A 13,628-nucleotide genomic window follows, 5' to 3' on the forward strand; every position below is an offset into this window, starting at 1 on the left:
AGTCCCAAAGAAGGGGAGGTACCTATCCCCACGTCTTTGAGGAGGTAGGAGACCATGGGCATGAAATATTATACATGGTTAGACTTTTTAAATACGTTGCATCATTTTATGGAACTCTGCCCCCTTCTCCTTTTTATTGTTATATGTGAAAGCCAGCGGAAGGAGAGGAAGATACATTGGGAAATGTATAGAATGGTAATAGAAAACCATAAAAAGTTATTTCTTAAAAGTATGTCTGCATTCAGGTTTTGTATTCTCCTTCCCAGCATTTTTTCCAACTTTTATTTTGACTTTTCCTAAATTCAAATGTTCAGAAACATTTGTTAAGTCCTCAAAGCGAATCTCTGGCTAAATGAGGTCTAGTCTTCCTGTCTTCACATGGGTAGAGGCCACCAGAGAGAAGGGAGTGGATGTCTTTTCCAGGCTTAGCCCGACAGCAGACAGGCAGGCCAGACCAGTTGGGCAGTTTGATATGCATCTGCTAAACTAAAATGCAGGTTATAACTTCCAAAGCTCTTTCATGACTTCACCACTAGCAGAGGGACCCTGGTGAGTGGATGAGTGTCTTATTTCCTTCTCTCAACTCTATCCCTTCCCCCCTTCCTCCACGGAGTTTGCCATCATATTAATTCAGGCGGTCTTTTCGTTGGATTCAGAGGTCACAGTTTTATTAAGAAGAAAGAGAAGAAGTGATTTCATCTTTATTTGCTTCCTGGGTCCCTGGCACAATGAAAGAGAATCTCATAGAATCCTACCTTGTCAGAATTTCAAGCAACACGAGGACGCATCTACTCCAATCCTCTCATTTCACAGAGAAAGAGCCTGAGCTCAGCTCTGTGTCTAGCCACCATATATCCCACGTGTTCTACTATGGTTCTGGTTATTAAAAAAAAAATACACTTTTCCAAAATTTTGTTTGTTGCTACATGGCTTCATTTGTTAATAATCTGTCCCATCCCCAACTTGGAAAGTCATCTCTTTTGTAACAAAGAATAAAAAAGGAAAAGGAAAAACAAAACAGTTCAGCAAAGTCAACCATTAATCAAGTATCTATGTATACAGTATTCCACACCCATCGTCTCCCACCACTCCAAAGAAGGGAGGTGAATAGAAGATGCATATTTATAATGAATAGAATTTCTTCCCATTTGACCAGCTCCCTTCATCTCTTAGTTGCATTAATTTTATTTAGAAAAAAAGCATTTCCATTTAAATAATAGAGTTTTAATAGGTCTTCCTGCTTCTCTTCCCACTCCAATCTCATTCAATAGTCAAACTGAATTTTCCCTGAAATGCAGGTCTGACCAGGCTGCTCACCAAGTGAATCTCCTAACCCTCACCTCCACCCAACAAATTTCAGTGGCTACCTATTATTTCTAGGATCGATTATAAAATACTCCATTTGGCTTTTGAAATCTTTTACTCTTTCACTTCTTCCTACCTTTCCAGTCTTCTAACTCTTTATTCCCTTCTACTTGATAATTCAGCTACAGGGGTCTACTTGTTCTTCCTCTCATCAGAAGCTCCACTTTCAGGGGTAGCTGAGTGGCTCAGTGAATTGAGAGCCAGGCCTAGAGATGGGAGGTCCTGAGTTCAAATCTGGTCTCAGACACTTCCTAGCTATGAAACCCTGGAAGGAGGAGGAGATGAAGAAGCTCCATTTCCCCACTCCGTGCCTTTGTCTTGATCACCCCTGTGGCTGGAAAGCTCTCCCTGCTTGCTTCCATATTCCATCCTCCTTGGCTTCCTTCAGGACTCAGTTCAACTTTCTTTCTCCTGCCCCTTTGCCCTCATGCCTTCCCTCTGAAATTATCACCAGTTTTCCCTGTATGTCTCTAATATGAACATAGTTAGTGGCATGTTGTCTTCCCCTTATGAAAGGTACTTTTTAAAATTTTCCTTGTATCTCCAATGCTTAACACAGTGCCTGCCACATAGTAGGGCTTCAACTGTGGATTGATTCATCAATAACAGTATCTCTTTTACTGAGTTCTTTTGAAAATCTGAACTTCTATATGTAAAGCATTTTGCAAATTAATTGCACTCTATAAATACTAGCTTACTAGCATTAATCTTTTATATTTTGCAACCACTTCTGTCCCTTTTTGAGTTAAGAATTCTCTAAGTTAATAGTCCCGAGGCATAGCTGTAAAAGTTGCATCTTATTCTTTTGGAATTTTTCTCTGATAAGGATCTAAAATGCAAGATATTCAAGGAAATAACCCAAAAAAGACCAAATTCCTCTCTCAATAGAGACATGGTTCATAGCCTTTTTGGAGAACAGTTCTCCAAAGATGAGGTTCAAATTGGTTTAAACAATGATGTGAAAGCTGATCCAAAAGCATAATAATAATAAAATACCCAGCAGGTTTCACTTCATATCCAGGCAAATTGTCAAAAATTACATGAGATAGGAATAGCCAGTGTTAAATAGGCTGTGAAAAGACAGGCACATTTAATATAATCAAAATTATTTATTTTACATTTTATAATTTTTTCTAACTCTTGATTGTTTTTTAAAATCTTTCCTTTCCCAGAGATTTGACAAGTATACTAATCTGTGCTCACCTAATTTACTTACAGTTTCCTTCTTTATATTCAAGTCATTCACCCATTCTGAATTTATCTTGGTGTAGGGTATGAGATGTTGATCTAAACGTAATCTCTCCCATATTGTTTTCCAAATTTTCCCAGCAGTTTTTGTCAAATAGTGCATTTTTGTCCGAAAAGTTGGGCTCTTTGGGTTTATCATACACTGTCTTGCTGACATCACGTACCCCAAGTCTATTGCACTGATCCGCCCTTCTGTCTCTTAGCCAGTACCATATTGTTTTGATGACCATTGCTTTATAGTACAGTTTAATATCTGGTACTGCTAGGCCACCTTCCTTCAAGTTTTTTTTTTTCATTATTTCCCTTGATATTCTTGATCTTTTATTCTTCCACGTGAACTTTGTTATAGTTTTTTACAATGCAACCAAAATGAGAAAGGAAATAACAAACCGGAAAAAAATCTTTATTACAAAAAACTCATACAAAGGTCTAATTACTCAAATATACAAGGAGCTAAATCAATTGTACAAAAAAATCAAGCCATTCCCCAATTGATAAATGGGCAAGGGAAATGAATAGGCAATTTTCAGATAAAGAAATAAAAACTATCAATAAGCACACGAGAAAGTATTCTCAGTCTCTAATAATTAGAGAAATGCAAATCAAAACAACTCTGAGGTATCACCTCACACCTAGCAGATTGGCTAAAATGAAAGAAGGGGAGAGTAATGAATGCTGGAGGGGATGTGGCAAAATTGGGACAGTAATGCATTGCTGGTGGAGTTGTGAACTGATCCAACCATTCTGGATGGCAATTTGGAACTATGCCCAAAGAGTGCTAAAAGAATGTATGCCCTTTGATCCAGCCATACCATTGCTGGGTTTGTACCCCAAAGAGATCATAGATAAAAAGACTTGCACAAAAATATTTATAGCCACGCTTTTTGTGGTGGCAAAAAACTGGAAAACAAAGGTATACCCTTCAATTGGGAAATGGCTGAACAAATTGTGGTATCTGTTGGTGATGGAATACTATTGTGCTCAAAGGAATAATAAACTGGAGGGATTCCGTGTGAACTGGAAAGACCTCCAGGAATTGATGCAGAGTGAAAGGAGCAGAGCCAGAAGAACATTGTACACAGAGACTGATACACTGCGGTAAAATCGAATGTAATGGACTTCTGTACTAGCAGCAATGCAATGAGCCAGGACAATTCTGAGGGATTTATGGAAAAGAACACTACCTACATTCAGAGGAGAACTACAAGAGAGGAAACACAGAAGAAAAACAACTGCCTGAACACATGGTTTGATGCGGACATGATTTGGGAAGTAAAACTCTAAACAACCCTAGTACAACTATCAGTAATATGGAAATAGGTGTTGATCTTGATTGATGACACATGAAGAAATCAGTGGAAATGTGTGTTTGGCTAGGGTGGGGGGGAGGGGGGAGAGGGAAGTTGGGTGGCAGCGAGAGTAAGAACATGAATCATGCAACCACGAAAAAAATTTTTTCTAAGAAATAATAAAAAAAAAAAAAAGACAGGTACAGCAGATCACACACTGCTTTTGAAGCCATGAATTAATCCCAACCATTTTGGAAAGCAATTTGGGATTATGCTAAAAAAAAAAAAAGTCACTTTTCTATACTTTTTATCCCGGAGATACTATTGGTAGGCAAATAGCATATCCCAAGCAGGTTAAAGCTTGGATGGTGGAAAATGTTATACAATAACCTCCGAAGTCGGGATTTGAACTCAGATCTTCAGACTCCAAAGCCAATGGATTGCCATTAAACCCACTCCTTCTATATTTGGATATTTGTTTTGCTGAATTTTGAAGTGGAATTATCCTAACTTATAAGGAAAAGCTCTCATATTTATATAGGCTAAAGAAAGGCAAGTGGAACTATTAGCATTTCAGGAGAATGGTCCTTTTCAAATGGGCTGGTTGTAAACTATCTTAATCCACTCCATAGACAGACAGAGATCCCCTCCCCATCCCTGCATCAGCCTGGAGTGTAGGCAATAAAGATAAATAAGGGCGCAATTGGAAAGTCATTCTACCACCAGCTTTACCTTTCAAGTTCTTTATGACCTGATATCAGATAACCGTGAACTGGTCCATTAACCATGAGAAAGGCAAGGGAAAGGAAAACTTCAAAAGATCCCTGCTCTCCAGAAGCACCAAGGAGCCATGTAAATGAGAATACTAGCTAGCATTTATACAAATTTGTACAGTTTGCAAAGTGCTCTACATGTTATCCTATTTGATCCTCACAACAATGTTGGGAATTAGATGTTATTGTTATCCCCATTTTACAGATGAAAAAACTGAGCTGAGAAAAATTAAAGTCATCTACCCAAGGTCACACAGTTAGTAGTGGGACTTGAATTCAAGTCTTCCTGACTCCATGTCCAGTGTTCTTCCCTACTGCATCATTTAACTGCCTCTAAAAGCTATGAATTTGAACCTAGTTCCTTCAGTATCAGAGGAACTAGATTCAAATCCTGGTACCATTATTTATGACCTGTGTGACTTTAGACAAGTCACTTTAATTCTCAGGCCCCTACTCTTCTATTTATAAATATCTTTTGGAACAGAGAGCAAGAAAGTGAGAAAGAAGGGCTAGACTCAATAGTCTCCATGGTCCTTACTAGCTTTAAATCCTCTGTTTCCATATTTGAGAGTGAAGAGATTACAAATAAACAACCTAAATAGTATACTGGTATGTGCTATAGACAGACAGAGAGAGAGAGAGAGAGAGAGAGATAAATAGATAGATAGATATTTATATACAACATAAATATAGGATATATAATATCTTGTTACATATTTATAATATGTTATATTATACATGTAATTGTATAAATATATATAATATTATATATATATGTATCAAACAAGTGGAAGACTTCCAGCCTATTGCTCTACAGTAGCTATTTTGTAGAGCTTTATAAGAAAACATCAACAAGAATCATATAAAATGAGGAAGTGTAAACAAATTGCAATCCCCTTCCCAACTCCTACCCCAAGATAGAAATAATACCCACAGCAAGACAATCACCAATTTCTCAGTGCATAAATTTTTAGTTGGAAGGAACCTGAGAGGCCATTAAGTCTAACAACATTATTTTACAGATGAGGAGATAAGAAGGGACTTGACCCAAGTTAAGTAGATAGTAGTAGCATTACTAGGATTTGAACCCAAGTCTTCTGATTCCATATCTATCCTTCTTTCCACTGAAGTGTCAAATACTGGGGTTTCAAAGAAGCCCAACTTCCCTATGTATAATAGCTTTACCAGATGTCAAACATTCATCATAATACTGGAGAAATTTGTAAAGGATGTTTCAGCCTTCCTCTGGGAAGAAGAAATATCATGCAGTGAAAGAATCATCGTTACAATGGGATTGATTTAGCATTTTTCTAATAGTAGTTATGGAACTATACTATGTGAGTAAATATATTGACACACCACGAAAGGCAATGCCCAACTTCATTGGTATCAAATAGCATTAGCCTCCTAATTTAAAAAAAAAAACAACTGTGATTCCATTTATCAAGGGAATTCCAGGCAAGAAGCTCCCTCTACCAATCTTTACAATTTATTTCATGAGATTTGCCTGGAGAACTGAGAGGTTAAACAAGTTACTCAGGGTCATATAACCATTATGTGGAAGAGGTGGGGTTTGAATCTAGGTCTTCGTGACAATCGGATCTACTTTTTATACTTTACTCCATGTTGCTTCTCAAAAGAAAGAAGGAGAAAAAACAAACAAAACAGAAAACAATTGTAATATTTTGATGTTAGAGATGAAAGTGACAAAAAAAAAATTCAACCACTCTAAATGCATTTACAAATCCTATTAAGCTTTATTTGGAGCTAATTCACTCCATTGACCACTGCAAGATGTTGGTTTGCTCCCTATTCCAAAAGGTAGGAATGGGCTGTTCTCAGAAACCAAAGAAGCAGGTCCATAAATTTCAGCCATTGGTCACAAGGGGGAGCAAGTGAGGGTATGACCAGTTCTGGCTAAATCCATCATCACCAATGGCAAAAAGCAACTCCAAGAAGGTATCACCATGTGGCATCACCTTTACATGTAGACAATTAGATTGACCAATTGTGCTCTGTGCAGTTAGTAATCACTTCCTCCTTCCAGAACAGACTAGCAAATACTCATTAAAAGATATTTAGCATACCAAATCCATCAAGTCAGCAGTTCTAGAAAATTGTATTTAATCTTGATTTTAAAAGCCCTCTCAAAATGCTTCCTCTTTGGGTCGTGCATTTGAAAGGCAACCAAATAGACAAGACCTCTGCTGAACCAAGATTGGACGAAGGGTTGGAGTCCTAACTTTGTCATCGCAGTCTAGACGAATGGACAGAAGCCCAGACTATTGGGAGAAGTCGCCTAGGGAGACTTCTGGGGATTGATGACTCGCCCTAGTGGGCAGGGTCAGAGTGGGTCAGAGGCAGAAAGAGGCTGTTGGCTGCCACTGCACTTTGGACTTATGCCCGGAAAAGTGTAGACTATTCCATGGATCACCAGGCAAATGCCCATATGCCTTTTGGAAGTCTGACCCTGAAAGACACAGAACTTCTTTAGTCCAAAAAGAATGGAGACAAACAAATAACTGGGAATTCATTCCTGGACAACTTTTAGGTATGCCAATATGTGCTGGGTTATCAGGCTCGAATATATGCGGCAAAGCTCTAGTTGGCCTTCTAGAAGGGATCAATTCCGTTTAAATCAATAAACATGTATTAAGAGCCTACTGTGTGCCAAGCAGTAAGGACACAGAGATAAAAACTTAATGGCCCTTTCCTCAAGGAGGCTTCATTCTACTGAAGGAAAAGAAGGTAATTTCAGAGAAAATGCAAAACTTACACAAAATAAATATACATTATGAGTATCTCTGAGAGGTTTTTCTACCAGTTTCCTCTCTTTCCCTTTCCCTCCCTCCCTTCTTCCCTCCTTTCTTCTCTGTCTCTGTCTCTGTCTCTGTCTCTGTCTCTGTCTCTGTCTCTCTCTCTCTCTCTCTCTCTCTCTCTCTCTTCTCACACTTGCTAGGAATTTTTTTCCTAGAGAATATTTTAATGACCTGAGAAGATGACAGGCTATAAGATTATAGAGTCATAGGCTTTAGAGGTAGAAGGTAAATAAGAGGTCATCTAGGCTAACCTACTCATTTTAGACATGAGGAAGATAAAGCCCAGAGAGGCAGCAGGAACGACCTGACATTGCAGAGGCAATAAGAAGCAAGGCTTGGATTTGAAACCAGTTCCACTGACTAAATCCTGTGCTCTTTCCACTACCTCATAGATCTTTAATTTTTCATTTAAAATTTAATTAAATTTTTTCTTCTTGCTAACTTCCTTCAGAATTNCTCTTCTCTCTCTCTCTCTCTCTCTCTCTCTCTCTCTCTCTCTCTCTCTCTCTCTCTCTCTCTCTTCTCACACTTGCTAGGAATTTTTTTCCTAGAGAATATTTTAATGACCTGAGAAGATGACAGGCTATAAGATTATAGAGTCATAGGCTTTAGAGGTAGAAGGTAAATAAGAGGTCATCTAGGCTAACCTACTCATTTTAGACATGAGGAAGATAAAGCCCAGAGAGGCAGCAGGAACGACCTGACATTGCAGAGGCAATAAGAAGCAAGGCTTGGATTTGAAACCAGTTCCACTGACTAAATCCTGTGCTCTTTCCACTACCTCATAGATCTTTAATTTTTCATTTAAAATTTAATTAAATTTTTTCTTCTTGCTAACTTCCTTCAGAATTAGACTCATTTACTTCAGAGCACAAGCCTGCAGATTAGTGCCATGAGTCAAGAGGACTAACATCTATTCCCAGTCTCCACCCTACTCCACCCCTATCTCCTTCCTTCCTTCCCTCCCTCCTTCCCTCATTATTTCCCTCTCTTTTTTCTTTTCTTCTTTCCTTTTTCCCTTCCCTCTTTCCTTTTTTCCTCCTTCCTTCCTTTTTTCCTTCTTTTCTTCCTCCTTCCTTCTTTCCTTCCTTCCAACCCAAAGTCAGTTGATTCTAATAGTGACATTTAATTACGCTATTAATTGGTTCATTAGACATGGCTTTATCCTTAAAGAAGAAATTTTTCTTTTCATTCTAAACTGCAGTTTTTCTATCAATGGTGACCAAAATTGAAAACAGAAGCTACCACTAAGGAAACATTCATTGATAGCAAGTGAACAATTTATCAAGCACTTGCCGTATCCCAGGCATCCTTTTTAGGGCTGCGGATTCAAAAACACAAAGCAGAAAAGGTCATGTTCTCCCTTCAGGAACTTGCATTCTAGCAGGGAACACAATATGCACATATGCATGCCATGCTATACAAAAGCACAAATATGAGTAAGGAGGGATAGAGTCTTGACCATTGACATAGGGAACTTCTAGACTAGGAAACTCCCTCTTCCTAGTTTCTCTCCTGTGCTCCACCAAATAATTGCCTTTTGGACATTACTAACCACATGTCTCATACGGAGATCCAGTCATCTTTGGATCTCTCATCCTGGTTTTGATTAGTGAGTGAATGCAAATTTAGCTAACTCATTCTACGTACCTGGTCCTCCAGATCATGGACATCAGAGTAGATCCTTTACATCCCATCCAGTCATCAATCCTGGGAATCTTAGTATCTGCCTTGGGATCTGCCTCTTACCCCCTGCCCCAAGCAGCTTTCCAACTCTTGCTATAAGCACAGTAATCACATCAGTGTTGCTAATGCTTCTAGAAAGGACTTATCAATTAACTGCCCTATTCCTGTGATTCCCCAAATGCTCCCTTCCTCGACTTTTGCTCTCCCCTATATGTTGTCTTCCCTAACAGAATCTAAGCTTCTTGGCATGTCCATCAACTAGGGAATGGCTGAACAAATTGTGGTATACGATGGTGGTTCAGTGCTATTGTAAGGAATGATAAGTGCTATTGTAAGGAATGATAAACAGAATAATTTAGAAAGAGATGATAAAACCTACATGAACTGATGCAGAGTGAAATAAGCAGAACCAGGAGAACATTGTGCTCAGTAACAGCAAACTTGTGGGATGATCAACTGTGATAAATTCAGCTAGTAACAGCAATAGGATGATCTAGGACAGTTCTGAGAATGACAAAGAAAGCTATCTACCTCCAGAGGATGTAAGCTTCTTCACTACAAGGAATGTCTGATCTTAAATTTGTATCCCTAGTGCCTAGCACAGAATACATATTTTTAAAGTATTTTTAAATTTTTATTATTAAATATTAACAAATTAATATTGTGTTTATTCATTAATCATCTATCACTTCAATTTTAATAAGCCCAAAATAGAACTCATTATCATTTCCCTAAACCTACCCCTCTCCTTAACTTTTTTATTTCCATCAAGGGCTTCAGAATCCTTACATTCACACTAGGATCAAACCAAAGCATCCTCCTCCCCAAAATACTCCCTTGGCAGATAGGTGGCACAGTAGATAGACCATTGAGCCTAGAGTCAGGAAGACCTAAGTTCATCCTGTGCAAGTCACTTAACCTGTTAGCCTTAGTTTCCTCAGTTGTAAAATGGGGCTAATAATGACACCTTCCTCTCAGGTTTATGCTAAGGTAGAAGATTTAGAAAATGATTAGCACATTGCCTGGCACATAGTCAGTGCCATATAATGTCTTATTCTCTTCCATTTCACTCCTCCCTTACATTCAACCATCATGTCCAATTGGTTTGCAGATCTTATCAACTCGTTTACTCCGTGGTATCTTTCCTTCTCCCTCTTTCTCTTCATTCACACTCTCACCACCCTATATTTAAGCCCTTATCACCTTCTGCTTGAATTAATGCAATAGTCCCCTAACTGGTCCTTCTGCCTCAAGTTTCTCCTCACTCCAATAATGTCCTTCAAGACAGCTGCCAAGGTGATTCCCCTAAAACCCAAATCTATCCTCCTCCTTTTCCTATACATTCCAGTGGCTCCCTATTACTGGTAGCAGCAATTCTGTTTAGCATTGAAAAACTTTCACAAGCCAGCCTTGATTACCTTTCCTATTCTTATTTCATGTCAGGCTAACCCACCCCACTTCAGACACTCCATTTGCTGTCTAGACAAACTGGCCCTCTCCACTGCTATCTACGCTCTTCATCTCCTCCCATTCTGTATACACTCATATAGTTGTCTCCCCTAGCCAGGCTGCAAACTCCTAGAGGGGAATGACTGCTTCCATTTTTCCTTATATTCTCAGAACTTAGCCCACTACCCGACATGCAGTAGGAATTTAATAAATGTTTATCAGTGTTGAGCTTGAGATGCCTTTGGAACATCAAGCTACAGTTTAAGTGTTTGGCTTTCATTCATTTTCTCATCTAAATTATAAACTCCTTGAGAGCACAGATTATGGTTCTCAAACTTTTTGGTCTCAGGATCCTTTCTTTTACTTTCTTTCCTCCTTTATGTAATTCCTTCTTTCCTTCTTTTTCTTTCTTCCCTTCCTTCTTTTCTTTATTATTTCCTTCTTCCTCTCTTCCTTCCTTCTTCCCTTCCTCCCTTCCTTCTACTTCCTTCCTTATTCTTCCTTTCTTTCCTTCTTCTTTTTCTTCCTTCCTTTCTCCTTTCCCTCTTCCTTTCTCTTCCTTCCTTCTTTCCTTTTTTCTTTCATTTCTTTTTACATTCAAAAATTATTCTGAACCACCACACAGAGCTTTTGTTTATGTAGATCATATCTACATAATTTCCCAAATTAAAAATTAAAACACCTTAATTTATGAAAAGTTTCGACCTTAAGGATCCCCAAAAAGGCTCCAGAGAGCCCCAGGGGTCCTTAGAACACATTTTGAGAACTATTAGTATAAATTATATTTTATGTTTTCTAAAATGTGCCCTCTCCCCTAACCACTTCCTGCTCTCACCTGAGCCCTAGCACATAGCAGCTGCTCAACAAATATTTTTTAGTTTGATTTGTTTGATTGATGTTCAGGTAAAACTTGCTTTCATAGATCCATCATAGCTCCTCCTACCTTGTGGGGAGATTCAAAGTTGATCTATAGGGTGGAGAGTAAGAAAATTCTTCAAGTTATATTTGTTTTGCTCCCACCTCGAGCTTTGCTTATCCCTTTAGAAAGATAGGAGATTTGGTTTTTTGGTTTGCTTATTTGTTTTGTTTAAACCCTTACCTTCTGTCTTAGAATTAATGTTAAATATCAGTTCCAAGGCAGAAAGGTAATAAGGGCTAGGAGATTGGGGTTAGGTGACTTGTAACAGCAAGAAGTGTCTGAGGCTACATTTGAATCCAGGACATCCCAACTCCTACTGGCACTCTATCCACTGAGCCATCTAGCTGCCCTAAGATTTATTTTAAAAGCTCTCTTAAGGGGGCAGCTGGGTAGCCCAGTGGATTGAGAGTCAGGCCTAGAGACAGGAGGTCCTAGGTTCAAATCTGGCCTCAGACACTTCCCAGCTCTGTGACCCTGGGCAAGTCACTTGACCCCCATTGCCTAGCCCTTACCACTCTTCTGCCTTAGAACCAATACACAGTATTGATTCCAAGATGGAAGGTAAGGGTTTAATATAAAAAAATAAAAAATAAAAAAATAAAAGCTTTCTTGAGAATAGCAATGTCTGGTAACCTTTCCCCCCTCCCTCTTTAAAAAGGATTGGTGGTCGTGGGTTGTTTTTTTGTTTGTTTGTTTGTTTGTTTGTTTGTTTGTTTTTTTAATATAGCAAGAACCATTTGACTATTTTCTGTTGCTCCAGATATCCAGCAATGGAGTCAATTCAACACCTCATGGGCTTGGATCCTTGATGATGATATCACCATCAATTCTCTAATACTGTCAGTGTTTCAAGAGTTTAAGTTTCATACTAAAAATCTGGTCATTTCCCAAAATTCCTCCAACTTTTAAAACTTTTGCCAGACATGATATCCAACTAATAGGCAGACTAAATGAAACTGAAAACATTAAACTGGAATAATGCTATACTAGGAAAGAGTGAGCCCTGGTTCTCTATTATTATTATTAATATATTTTGTAATATACAATTATTATATATAATATAACATTGTTTATTATTATTATTAGACATTCTGCTATTATTGTGGACCAATCTATTCACCTTTTTGGATCTGTTTCCTTGTCTGTAAAAGGGAGGAATGAATTAGATGATTTCCAAGCTCTTAAAGCCCTATAAAGACATCACTGGTCAAGATTATTATTCCAATAGGCATTGAGTGATGATACACTTATAACCCAGTGGAATTGCTTGTTGGCTCTGGGAAGAGGAAGGAAAAGGGGAGGGAAAGAACATGAATCATGTAACCTTGAAAAACACCTTTTAAATCAATCAATTAATTAATTATTTTAAAGATTGGCATTCCACTTGTGGTACCCTAGGAGTTGACATTTCTCTATATTCTAAACTTCCTGAGAGTTAGCATGTTATATCAGGGAGTCAGGAAAAAAATCTGTGCTGAGGCACTTGCTAGTGATGTAGTAACTTTATCTCTCTAAGACTCAGTTTCTTCCTCTGTGAACAGGGATTTTAATCATGCAATGTCTGCCTTCCAGGATTGTCAAGAGGAGAGCTTTCCATGATCCTTTAGATTCCATAGAAGTGATGGGATTTTTTTTAATCATTTAATCATTCCTGCTGTCAACAATGCTTTTTCATCCCTTCCTTGCTCCTTGTTCAGAGTATTCTATAAAAGCCATCACCACCATTAGAGATGGCTACCTCTGCAAAGCAGAGACTTGTTTCAAGTGTGCCATACTCCAGACCTGTGTTGGTGAAGATGTGGCATGCCCTTTCCCGGTCCCCCTCTCCACCATGCTAGAGGATGTTTTTTTGTAAGCCCCTCCCCTCTGTCCAGCAAACCATTGTGAGCACTTTCCTCCTTCCGCTCTCTGGGGTAATGAGGGGGGCTCACAGATGGCTTGAAGGTACAGTTTGGGCACACAATCTCTAAAAGGTTCACCAACACTGCTCTAGACTGATACATGAAAGAAATGCAGAGCCAAGTTGGGTGGATTATCTTGGGGTTTAGAGAATAAGAGTAGGGGAGGACACCTAGGCACT

The sequence above is a fragment of the Gracilinanus agilis genome, chromosome 3, assembly GCF_016433145.1.
Source record: "Gracilinanus agilis isolate LMUSP501 chromosome 3, AgileGrace, whole genome shotgun sequence".
Classification (NCBI taxonomy): Eukaryota; Metazoa; Chordata; class Mammalia; order Didelphimorphia; family Didelphidae; genus Gracilinanus; species Gracilinanus agilis.